The sequence below is a fragment of the Ambystoma mexicanum genome, chromosome 3q (genome assembly GCF_040938575.1).
Source record: "Ambystoma mexicanum isolate Mex_15411 chromosome 3q, UKY_AmexF1_1, whole genome shotgun sequence".
NCBI lineage: Eukaryota > Metazoa > Chordata > Amphibia > Caudata > Ambystomatidae > Ambystoma > Ambystoma mexicanum.
Window position 1 is genome coordinate 471,101,954 of NC_090926.1, and position 13,495 is coordinate 471,115,448.

The following is a 13,495-nucleotide window of genomic DNA, read 5'->3' on the forward strand; positions in this document are numbered from 1 at the left end:
ATACGGTACGGGTCTTGTACAAGCCGCTTGGCCGTCTTCGCTTTCAGTGTTCATTCAGCTTTGATGTCCGGGATCAATAGGAAACTCCGGGATGTCCAGGATAAGGAGAAGGTGCACTCGGAGGCGGGTGCACGGAATCCAGGAAGAAGGCTGAATAAGAAGGAGAAGGATAGTAGGGGAAAGCGAAGGATCCGGGAACCAGGAAACAACAGAGTTCCGCAAAGGCGAACTACGTAGCACACGTCTAGCCACAGGTAACAGTAGCGTTGAGATGCGCAGGGCCGCGGGGGTGTGGCTAATTTATAGAACGTGCTGCATCGGACGTGAAGGCTTGTAAGCAGCGTTCTGTGCTTACGGCCATGTTGGAATTACAACAGAGTGTAAGCCCCGACGTGTCAAGGACCAGGAGGCCCAGAAGGGGCGTGTCCGATGGTTCATGATACCAACCACATGCGCCCGCTGTTTAAGGGAATGTTCAGTGCGCTGCACTGAAGTGCAGGTTTCAGCTTTTTCCTACACTTATTTTAAAACTAAGCCATACCGTAATGAGTTATTTTAAAAATAAAAGTATAGGAAAGTAGGAGGAGCAGCGCTTCCATCTGCTCCCGCCCACTTTGACGACAGGTCATCCACCTATAATCCATCTTTATCCATCCACTACGCGTAGGGGCGTTAAGCCTATTACATTTTGCTGCAGTGCGTTCCTAGGATTTCTGAGATCCTGTGTTGAAATGCTCGTGGTACCACTAATTTACATATGTGGTAACATAATCGCAGTGCACATAATAGAAAATGACATTGCAGAGAGATTCATCAAAGCCTCGGACACTGCATGTGATGTGACGTCAAAGTAAGTTGCCATGAGTAATCCAAGAGACGTGATGTGAAATGGATAAATGGATACAATCATTGTGATGTGTGGAGCAACACCACAGTTTAAAATAACGTGAGTGGTGCTTTTTGAAAAAGTGGTTCTGGGAACTTCCAATGTTACCAGAAAAGGCACAGAAATGACATTTGCTGAGGGCCACACCCTTTTTATTAAGAGGAGAAGCTTAAGCACTTGACTGCATATCTTCAAAGCTCTAGTTTGTAAAATATTTGGGTTTCATAAACTAAAATGTAACTAAAAGGTACCTAAATCACATAATAAACCAAAATGGAAATCTATAAATCTTTACAAAAACATGTTGAGTAAAAAGCGTATTACTGTAGATTCATATTCCTCATCTCGAATGGAAGAATACAATTTACCAGCATACAAGCAATGTGGTTCAAAAAATATCCCCTGTGTTATAAAACTTATTTCAAGATTTAGACACACAGTGAAAGAAAATGCATGTTAAGGTCACCTGCTGGTAGTCATTGTTCCTCACATAATGCATCTTGCTTTGCACCCCTCATTTCTAATCACCCAGCAGGCACACCTCTTAGGGAACTTGACAAATACAATAGTAATTCCCAACTACCCATATAATGTGGTTTCTGGAGCATATTTTCCCATTTCAAATGCTCTGCTGATAACAGGTGCGTTAAGCGGATAAACGCAGAACGTGTGCAGTGTGGTTTCCTTTTCCTGGCTGAAATGCTGACAGATCAACACGCTCTTCCAGTCTGAGGATGGAGAATGGTCTTGGCGCACCTTCATGGGAAGGCAAATGTGGGAGCAGCATACCGTGTCCTCAATGCACGGGCGCCTGGGGTACCCAACCCTTCATAGCCTACCTCAATAAACGGCTCTGGCTGTAGGAAAAAGGAGGCTTTTCATGCCAACCGGAACTAATGGTAAACTGCTAGCAATGATTTACTATACACGTCGCCTACGCAATTAGGAACCAATTACCCAACTCATTTCACAACTATTTACTCTGAGTCAAAAGTGGCTCATTGCTGCATCGTGTAAGCGTGGCACGTGCCAGTCACGGGACGGATGAGCACTTAGAGTCTTCCCTGTGCCAGGCCTGCAGCGCTGGCACGGTCACGAGCACAGACCAAACTGCCTCCAGTGCCAGAAGCTGGCAGCGAATGCCAGCTCAGATGTGACGTACATGGGGATGAATGTCTGATGCATACATGCCATGAAGCACTTTAAGAGCCACTGCCCTCCTGCTTGGTAAAGAAGGTTCTGTGCAACTTTATACAAAGCTAATGGTCATTATCATATCAGGTTTCTTTACGTGAAATGATTGGAAAAGGGTCCACATCAAACACATTTCTAGTGGATGACAGCTATGTCTCAGGAGCATAGCTCAGCGGCAACGTGCACGCCTTGGAAGCAAGACAACACAGAGCACCACACATCGATCCCCGGGTCCACGCTTAGAAACCTCTGGGTATTAAGCGCGTTATAAATAACCAATTATATAATATGTTTTATCTATGTATCACGCTCAATCCCATCATACTCAGACGCTCTCTGGCTTTCTCCGTCTGTCCATGTCTCACTGTATTCTGTCTTTCGCTCTGGGCGACAGTGGCATGGTCCGGTGCGCATTTACCATTCCAGACAACACTGCGGCACTGAAAAAAATGATTTAAGGGGGCAGAGTGGTCTGATCTTACTTTATGGATACAGGTATAAAGAGAGCAGTAGCAACAAAAGGTATCGCCGAGTTGGGGAATGGCAACATATAGTGTCATTGTGTGTGTCCTGCAGGAATGTTGTCATCATAGTGAGGGAAATTGTATAAGGGGAGGTCAGGGGGACAGGGATAGGCTCCGTGGGAGGTGCTGCGGTTCTGGCAGATCTTGTAAGGGACCCCAGAGTCCACGATGTTCGGTCTACAATTGCATTTGTAATGTTCTATTTCTGTTAATTATGAGTTTAAACATGTTCTCTCTCCACCCACTGAAGTGTCGGCAACACCATCATAGAGTCCACATACCCCACCTCATGAGGTGAGAGGGGCAGACATGGGCGATGAGAACGGAAGACATGGGAGAGCGGCAGGTGCACAAAAGTGTCCGCAGCAACTGTCCAATGGCAGCCGAGTGCGGCAAACGAGAAGTGATGCATTGAGATGCGCATGACGACAGCGGATAAGATTGAACACCTGGGTGTCCTATAAATAGAACTGCATGGTGTAACAACATGCTTGAGAGGAATGTCAAATTCATTCCCATCCGACAGGGGTCCAATTAAGGATTTGATGATGAGGAGCTAGACAACCTCTGTGCATGAGGCCACACCCAGTAAGCAGGATGCATCTCCGGGGAACGAACAGCTGCACATAGCGTTCTACAAACTGACCGCTAACAAGATGGAAACTATATATTAGATGGCCTGTGGTAGCGGCCCTATAGTTATGTTTAAGTTGCTCAACTCAAAGAGCACTTTTTGGGTGGCTTATAACTTCCCCCCTTCCCCCTCCCCCCGCACGAATCCTCACCAAAGTTAGCCAAATAAAGTATATGGCCCCCTCGGAATGATTCTGCAAAATCTGGTGCGGTTTCATCTGGGGGGAAAAGTTATAGGCAGTCCCAAAATGTGTGGAAATCCGCGTAGACGCAATGGAAAAAAATGTGTGCTTATAGCCCAAATCGCTGGATGGATTTTCATCAAATTTGCGTCAGGAGTGGTGGCTTGGTCCCCAAAGCATGCTTTTATAAATTTGGTGTAAATCAGTCCAGTAGTTGTTTTAAAAAATTGACAAGTAGGTAAAAAAAATGTGTGATTTCTGGGTTTGGTCCAAAGACTCACTTCCCGATTCAGAGTCTGCGGACCCCTCTGGGCCAATCAGGGGCCAGCATGATGTCTGCAGACATCATGCATGACTGCGGATTGGATGGTGAAAATGTGATGTGCATCATATTTTTTGAAAAGGTCGCCATGTTAGACCTGCGGATAGCGCAGTGGGGAAAAATTCTGGAAAACAAATTTTTGGGGTTATTTGGTGGCTGAAAGAGGGCCTGGAAAGGGTGGGCTAGTGGAATAAAGTTGATAGGGAGCTGTTTGTATAGGTGAATAAAAGCACTGCAGGTGCCACCGAGTCTGCAGACACTGCGGTTGTGCACGGACCCGCACGTGGCAACCAGGTCTTTTAAGGGGGATTAGCCAATCAGGTTTTGTGAGTCTGGAGGAGGAGTTGAAGTGTACAGGAGTATAGGGTAGGAGGTGTTTTCTTTGTTGTGTGTAGTGAAGATGGCTATGGCTATGGCTGTGAAGAAGCAGAGTGTGTGGATGGTGGGAGATTCCTGGATCCATTAATTGAAGGCTTATAGTGAATCTCGTGGCATCTCTGCTACTATTGGATTGGACGAAGTGGAAGTTTTCGTAGTATGCAGATTGTGGGTTAAACTGGGTAACTTTATTACCATTCTGTGGGAGAACAGCTCACTTTCAACGTCCAGATATAATTGTTGTGCATTGTTGAGGCAACAGTTTGGGCTATGTTACTCCAGGTTCTTTACAGGCTGCACTGATGGATATGCTGAGAAGCCTAAGGGAACTGTTACCAACTGCAAAATCTGAAATCAATCGAAGACAAATATGGAGACGTCCAAATTATATGCTTTGTGAATGGCATCTTTTCACAACGAAAATATAAAGTCGGATGATGTAAATCATTTTTGAGGAGATGGAGTGAATTTGACTAATGTCAGAAATCAGATTTTTCTTTTCAATATCCAAAATGCACTGAAACAATTTTTGTGAACTCGAGAAATATGTTGTGAAGATTTTCTTTTTTAGTAGATGTAGTAAATGAGAAATAAAAACAAACACAATCAGAAGCAGATTTTGTGAAAGTTGGAAAAAAAATAAGTTCAGTAGAACATTTGTTAGTTCAGTATATAAACCCTCTCCAAAAAACATAAAAAAGGTTCAAGAGCCACCATTTGTTTACGTAAAATGAATACATTGATTTTAATTCCCACACTCCACTCTTTTGCAAGAGGTCCTGTGTATTTTTTTTAATTAATCCTGTTTTTTAACTGGGTAAGGTGGAGGAGGGAAGTGAGGGAGGGAAGGGGCATCAACCATAGATATGGAGGGGCAGGTGAACAAGGGAAGATGTTGGGTGGGCCTTAAATGTAAGGTAAGGGACAGCGTTTCTCGGCTCCTTGACGACCCCTCTTTAAAACTGCTCCGCCCTGTAGAGCATTGTGTTGCAGTACATGCAGAAAACTAGAACCCTTGAAAGGTAATGATTCACAGCCTCCTGTATGGTCTGTGTGGCAGCTGGAGGGTTCCTCTTCCCTACTGGAATATGCTGTTTGGTGGCAGGAGCGATTGAGGAAGATGGGTTAGAGGACGTTAACCTGATTCTCCCTGAGGAAGGAGCATCTTTTCTCAGAGCACCTGGCTGATTGGATGTGCTAGGCAGTTTGTGGAGGTGGTCCCGAAGGAGTAATGCTTGTGTTTTCTGTGACTGAGCATGACCCCACACTCAATGCATTCAACACGGTCAGCCAGAGCCTTTGGGACCTCGCCGTTGGTCTTAAAGAACCACCACACCGATGACTGTCTCCAGGTGCTTGAGGTAGGCACTTCCTCTACTTATTCTTTGTGTTCTTTGTTATCCTCCTGTGCGTTACTTTTAGAAAGAGTACTTTTTGGCAGCTGATCATTTTGGTGCCATTTGATGAATGGTCACCAAACTTTGCATAGAGGCGCATGCTGATTGGATGTTTGAAAACGTGAGATCTGTTATCATTTTTGAAATTGTGGCCATATTGGATGGGCAGATCTCAGCATTTGTCTGCAGACTGCGTCGAGCGGATCATAGCATTTGTCTGCGGACAGTGCCGTGAGGAAAGGAAGTCTGGAAAATATATTTGGGGTTATTTTGTGGATGAAAGAGGCTTAGAAAGGGTGGGGGAGTGGAAAAAATTTGATATAGAGCTTTTTTTTATAGGTGAAAAAAAGCTGTGTAGGTGATAGTGTGTGGGCTTTGTAGCTTTGTGTCCATGGAAGTTATTGGAATTGGGGGCCAGGGTGCATCGGGGTGAGCGTTGTTATTTGAAGGTGTATTGTAGATACTTGGTATAGGGTTTAAATTCTAGTGTGGTGGTTGTGACCATGTCCCCAAGAATCTGGCCTCTGGCCACATACACTATAGTAATACGTCTATAGTTATTATAGGTAGTATAAGGGGCGTATACCATATTTGTAATATGGTGTAATGATATAATTGAGGTGTATATGGTATTTTTGATTGTGGTACATTTGAGGATAGTGCTCCTTGACCTCTCCCCTGCCTTTGACACAGTGAACCATTCTATGTTTATTGAACGCCTCCATGATACCTTAGGCATCACAGACCAGGCGCTGGACTGGCTGACCTCTTTCCTGACTAACCACCCTTTCCAGCTGCAACTGGGCCGTTTGTCCTCCAGCACCTCACTTTCTACCTGCAGCATCTCCCAGCATTTTATCCTATCTCTGTGACTTTTTAATATGTATCTCGCCCCTCTCGCTTACCTCATCTGCTCCTTCTCTCTTAATTTCCAGTCTTATGGTGATGATACACAGCTTTGCTTGAAACTTCCCTCTACTACTTTCTTATCTAACTCTCGGATCCCCAATTCTCTGACAGCAATCCAGGCATGGTGTGCGGCTAATGATCTTTGTGTCAATGCTAGTATGATGGATATTTTTAATTGGCACACCTGTGCCCTGTTTCCTTCCTACTTCCTGGCCGCTGTCCTTGGTCTCTACAACTTTGCTATCCTGTGAGGCCAAAAACATTGGGGTTAATGTTAACTCCTTTCTTTCCTTGACTCCTCACATGTTTGACCTTTTGAAGAAGGGCCATTTTGAGTTTCACCTCTTTTCAGGAATTCTATGTTTCCTTATATTCCTTCAGAAGCTGAATGTTTTGAGAGTCCTCGCCTTTTGTAGGATGTACTACTGCAACAGCCTATCTGTGAAACTCCCTTTGTTCCGACGCGGCCCCTTTAGCTAATCCAAAATAGGGCTGCAAGAGTAATGCTTGGCCTGAAGGCTAGGGATCGTATATCGGCAGCCCTAACATTTCTACAGTGGCTTCTGGTGCAGTAAGGGTGAAACTGTAGACCCTCTGCATGATCCACAAGGCTTTCTGGGGCCTGGGAGCACGCCAATTCCAACTTTCTGTCCCTAAATACCCCCCTGCTTGAGCTTTGTGCTTGCTCAATTACAATTGGCTGCTTGTGAAACGCTTCTCCAAACACAGAGGAGGAGGTAGATCTCTGTTTAAGTGGTGCCTTTCTTTGGAACAGTGTCCCTGCCCCTTTTAGACTTTGAGCCTGACTTCCTTAAGTTCTGGAAAACTTTCATAACTCTGCTTTTGTCTTCCCCTTTCCTTCTCTCATTTCTCTGCTAACTGATCCCACTGCCACTGAGAGTCATGGCCTGGTGCCTCATTAACTTCAAAGGTATGAGGTGCTATACCTAGTTGACACTAGTATCCCCCAGGCCCCCCACTTCAGCACTGCCCTTCAGGGCCCACTGCATGGCGTCTGTGCACCCCTACCCTAGCAATAAGGTAGTGGCTTCCCACATTGTCACCCATTGGCTCTTCCTTCCTGGGATCCCATCAGCACTTGCCCATCCCTAATCCCCCTTTCATTAATACACTTCTCTTACTGCACAATGCATATGTGCATTTATTTCTATAAGTAAATGAAATGCAGATGGGAAATATTTGTAGAACATTGTTAAGTGGCAGTTGGTGTGTGGAAGTTTAATATGTTCATAGGGATACATGTAGATTTTTTGGAAGTGATTGCGGGATGGATGTGTGACTGTTCGAAAGCAGGCAATGAGGGAGTGTTGCAACATAAAAGTGAAAAGAGTAGAAGGGCTGTCTTGTGAAATGTTGGGCACGTGCTATCTGCGTGTTTTAATGATGACTGGTCTGGAAAGGGGACTGTAGAGATCATGGATAGTTATGAAGGTCCATTGATTATGGTCATTGATTATAGTGCAAAATGCTAATGGACAGGTTGGAGAATCTTATTGAGTCTAACTAGTCTCGGGAGGATAGCTCAGGGCCAACACGCTCGTCTAGGAAGCAAGACGATGCAGAGCAACACAGGTTAACTGTGAAAGATGGCTCTAAAAGGAACTTTTATTTTTGGTGTTTTTCTGTGAGCAGGAGAGGCCAGGAAGTAAGGTGGGTGGGTGAAATTAGGGAAGGGGGCAACAACCCCAAATACGGGCCAGGGGGCAGGTGGACAGGGGAACATGTTGGGTGTGCCTTAAATCTAAGGTAAGGGGCAGTGTTTCTCATGCTCCTTGATTGCAGCTAGAAAGTAATTCAAAACTGCTCCCCCGTGCAAAGTGGCGTGTTGCAATATTTACAGAGTACTGTTGGCTTGGAAAGATATGGATCAACAGCCTCTTTTATGGCTTGCAAGGTAGCCGGTGAGATTTTCGGCCCCACATAAGTAGCCTGTATGGCACGCCTCAAACACACAATTAATTTGTATACATTGCACTGGAGAGCGGAGCGACCTCTGAACGGGTCCATGAGATTCAGAGCTCGCCCTCCGTCACCTTAAAACGAGATAGCTGCACCTTGAGGAGGATGGGGTGCAGGATTCTCTTACTCCGACACCAATCAATAAGGACAAGTCAATGGTTTGGCAAAGGGAAGTCTGTTTAATGACAAGTACAAAAAACGGGGAAACAAATGGTAATCAACTGTGATGCGATCGCCTGTCTCGCTTCAACTCCCAAATTCTTCATTCAGACAACAATAGTTATACCCAAAATTCTCATCATCATTGACGTGAAACACTCCAAAGTTTGTCATGCAATTCTATTGGTCGGAAAAGGTAAATTAAGTATAGATGCTATATCTGTATATGGTAACAGAGCGTGAGGATTGGATAACTCTTATCGGGTGGACATCTACGCCCATCCCTCTACATAACTCGTGATAGACGTCACTACAAGTACAACGTCTTATTGGTTATACAGCTATAGGACCCTACATTATTTGGTCCATTGTGATTGGGTGGGTTACACCCCTAAGCATAAATCTCCACTTTAATTAGCAGCATGCAGAATAGACACCCAGGTGCCTTGTGCCCCAAGATTCACCCTGCCCCCCTTCCATCAATCAGTACTTTAGGGCTATGTGTCAATTAGTTGGCTGAGGATGGCCTCAAAACTGTAGCTTCTTATCAGGAAAAGTTATGGCATCCTCGGGTTCTGGGTGACATCAGACGTTGGTACCTCTTCGCCCTTGGCTGATCACGTGTCTGTTCAGCATGAATCTTCTTCATTTTCCTTCTTTTCGTGTATTTGATTCTTCGTAGCCTCGCCACCTGCCTGGGGCCTCCTTAACTCGACCTTCATTGGCTGGCTGCTATGCTCTGAAGTTTCGATTCTTCGAGGTTGCCGCTCTCCTCCCTTCTTGGAGTTGACCTCAAATTCCCAGGCATGAGCTGCTGAGTTTCGATTCCGCTCTTTCCTTTCTGGCTTTAGCTGGAATATGAATCCTGGCCTTGTTAGCCCCTTGCAGACTGGGCTTAATTCTGCTTTCACAAAATGGAGTTGCACTTGTATAGTTTTCTTCAATGAGGTAGATCTATAATTGGCGCTTGCCGCTCTATTCTTCTACTAAGCATTTCAAGCAGCACCGTTTTCTTGGCTTCTTGCGTTCCAAGCCTATTTACAGGCATTTTAGTCAGTTACGTGTAATGATCCTTCCTTCATGGTTACACACTTTGTTCTGCAACGTTGTTTCTTCTTTTAAGTCTGTCACACCATTATTCATAACTTTTCATCTTGTGTGTCATCCTTTAGATGACACACAAGTGACTCTCTCTCAAGAGTCTCTCTCCTTCCATTATGGCTCTATGTGTCCTTCGGGGACAGTCTGCAAGTAGTCTTCGTTTCGTGTTAACTGCTGGTACAGTTGTCTCAGTGGGTACCGGGCTGCCCAAGGTTGTTTAGTTATAGGCACTTCAACAGGTATTGCTCTTACATTACATTGTGTCTGTTTATACGTATTGTTTGTACTTAGTGTGTAGTAAATCTTGTACTGTTAGCTATTAATTTCAAGTTTAACATTAGATCAAATTGTGATAGCCTTGCATTCATTATATTACTGAATAGTATTACCAGATTACAAATACTGTACTTCTGTGGTGTATGCTGCAGCCATTTCCTACCTTTGTGTATTATTAGGTTGTTTTATTAACAAGAACACTCCAATATAAGTTTGTTTAAATGAGTACATTTTTCAATACATTAAGTAATTCATGAGCGGTCCCCTGATGATCCGAGAGATGTTGCTACCAACATTGAACACGCAACCCCTTCTAGCGACTTTTCATCAGAATTACTTTGATATGTGATGTCATCAGTGATGTCATCAATGACATTTGTGAGTCAGCTTTCATGTCGTTGGTGTTAGTCTTAGCAGTGCACGGTGGTGGCACAATTTATGGTTGCTTAGCTTACCATAACTGGCGAATTTCAAGGGTTTTTCGGTTTTACTTGTGAGCATAATATCCTTTAGCCAAAGGTTTTTCACTGAATATATATTATATATATATATAATATATATGTATATTATATATGCCCATTATGCTTTAAACAGCTCCTGGATGTGTTCTTATGCTCTATTATACAGAGCGTCATGTAGGTATTTTTGTACAGTCCTTGTTCGTTGGGGAGCATTTGGTATCCAGCTAAAATAGCTCTTCTAGGCTACAAGCAGTAGCTAAAAGCTCCCTGCATTCTTCACCTCTGCCAGCAATGCACAAAGTCCCACACCCCATACCCTCCGGGACTTTGGCAGGCTGTACTCCATACAAGTCAACATTCCACGCCCGCCCCTCGCCATACCATTCTAGATATGCTTTTGAGTGTCCTTTGTTTGAATTTGCATTCTGGAAATCAATCTTAGTTCCATAGAGGACTACGGGTCAAAAACAATGGTCTTTGGTTGATGAGGATAGGTAGAACATGGTTCTGACTGTTACAATATAGAAACAGTCACTGAATTTAAACATATCTCATTGATTTTCACTAAATCGAATTTAAGGGATTACCAAATTTCAGTTCAGTCGCCCTCACACTATTTAAGAAGTTCAATTTATGAATGTATCATATTACATTCATAGTAGGGCACATATAGGTAAGGCGCACGGATATAGGAAATTGGTGTTACTGTGTGAGGTTCCCAATATGTCCATCAGTCAATCAACAGGTTTTGAGGGTTCGCCATCTATTCAGACATCTCTCAGTGGTTAATTTCTACAGAAAAGTAGCATTTTCTGTGCATGTCTTTTAATCTTATCCTTTAAACGTCCACTGTCCCGAGAGCGCATTCATGAGACATGACTAGTTATAGTTATCCAATGAGTATCTCCCAGAGGAAAGTCCCGCCTCCCGGGAGCTACTTCCAGCTCCAAGAGTTTAAATTACGTGTCTTCAAGCACTTTCCTTGTCATTTGCTATTAATTATCCATATTATTGGACTGCAAGCAGCAGGTCAGCTATAGCCGCGCACTTTTCCCAAATTCCATTGGCATTTGATCATGACGTTATTTCATTAAGGCATTAACTCATGTGTCAACCATAGAAGGAGAAAGAACTAAACATCTATGTTTGCTTTGCATCTAAGGGCCAAGCATTATACCCTTTACTATATTACTTCTGTGCCTCTCACTCCCTGCCTGGGGTTACCAACAGCATTCAGCTCTCATATTTCCTACCCTTGGACTCAGCCACTTTCTGGAGTTGGTTTGGCAGTGCCAGGATTCTTATTTGGGAACTTACCTGCGGTACAACACATAGGAGGGAATTGTGAGCTTACATATCTGCCAGGGTTGCCCTGGCATGCTCTTGAGCCCATCACACACCCAACACTACACGATTCACCACTACTTGATTTCTTTCTTGTTATTATTCCCGAACTGCCTTTGTGTCACCTCCACCCTGCAACCTCCTATCCCACCTGGCCTTTCTCGCTCACATCCATACTTCATCATGTCTTCTTCCCAGCAGACCACAGGGCGTTTTTCCTTAAGGAAAAAAACAAGCTCCGGACAAGGATCAGCATTGGTGATTCGGGGCAGCACAACAACAAAAAAATTAGAAACTATATTATACTGTAACAAATGTACAGGTTCAAAAACACAGCCAGTCAGCTGCCAACATGCAAAACGAAACATTGCCTTAGTGCTCACAAAAGGAACGGGTCACTGGTTTTAAGCAAGGCATGTCCCTGTCCTTGACGGTGGGATTTTCTTTACAGATGAAATGGTGCGCATTATTGGAAAAAGTAGATTTTAAATAATAAATGTATTTGAAATGTATTACTGTTATAAACTGACTCTTTTTAAAATGTTCCAATGTTCATTTCCAATGATCACTTCCAATATATATTTTATTCATAATAAGACAATTACAATTCCTGTACTGAATAAAGGACATTATCAAAACCTAGAATAACCATATAAATAGGTTTCTAACAAGATATTATAGTTCCAGGGTGGATAGTATGGTACACTCTTACTGTACTCAATCGAAAAAACCCTAAAAGAAAAGGGAAGCTGGCAAATGAAACCAATGAGGGTTCCTGGCTGCTTTGTATAACACCAAAGAGCATTTTGAAAACATAAGAATTACAGCAGATCTTCATATTTGACAAATAGCTTTGCGCTAAACGGGTTCTATGCTTGAATCACTAAGGACATGATGCAAACTGGGCGTGATGCTCATGTCACTTTTCACAGCAATCGCCCTATAACAAATGTTTGTAACCATGAACCATATCTACTCATTCAGACAGTTTCAGCGTTTGCATTCTGTGGATACAATGACTGCAGCATATGTCTTTTTGGAAAGGTTACCTCTTCCATATGATGAGAGCCTTGCATATATTAAGAAGAGGAAGGGCTGAGTCTCAGAGTGAGAATGCCTGGGCAGACCAGTCCCCAATGCACAGAATTATATATTTGTAGAAGCTTCGTTGGGCATTTCTTTTATTTTGAAGAGTATTTGTAGCCCCTGTCCCAGGTAGTCCCAGGCAGGTAGGGTTACATTGCTCAACACCAGCGGGAATTGTGAGAGGAGGGAACAGACACCAGGGTGAGAAAGAGGGTTCTTAGGTGTATATGTGTATTGTCAACAGTAGGATTTACCAGTTCTCCCACCAGGGACTGGACTTCTCCATCAGGCCCCTCCCTAGGTTCAAATAGATTGTTTGAAGAAAGGAAGAATGGACATGAACTGGGCCGCGAGAAGACGAAAACAGTTAAAGGAATGGTTCGCCAAAAATTTTCATTGCCCAAAAAGATGGGCAATAATAAAACAAATAAATATACTTGCACTTTTTTTTAGTTCCTATGTAAGATTTGGAGCAATTCAAGCTCAAAATTTGCAAAAGCAAGCACATGGGCGCATCCATTTTGTGAAATGGATGCCCGCCTGTGCTGGCTTTTGCTTTTGCGGCACTAATGAAGGAAAAGCCAGCCAGCTGTAGTAAACAAAAGCTACCACTGAGTGGCTTTTCCTTCATTGGTGCCGGGACTCGGAGGACATGGACCGGAG

General features: G+C 43.7%; 1 protein-coding gene across 1 annotated transcript in view; it reads right to left on the bottom strand.

Annotated features, from left to right (window-relative positions):
• The window catches only part of ATP10B (ATPase phospholipid transporting 10B (putative)), a 620,207-nt gene that overhangs the window by 258,123 nt on the left and 348,589 nt on the right, over positions 1-13,495 (bottom strand). The window lies entirely within an intron of this gene.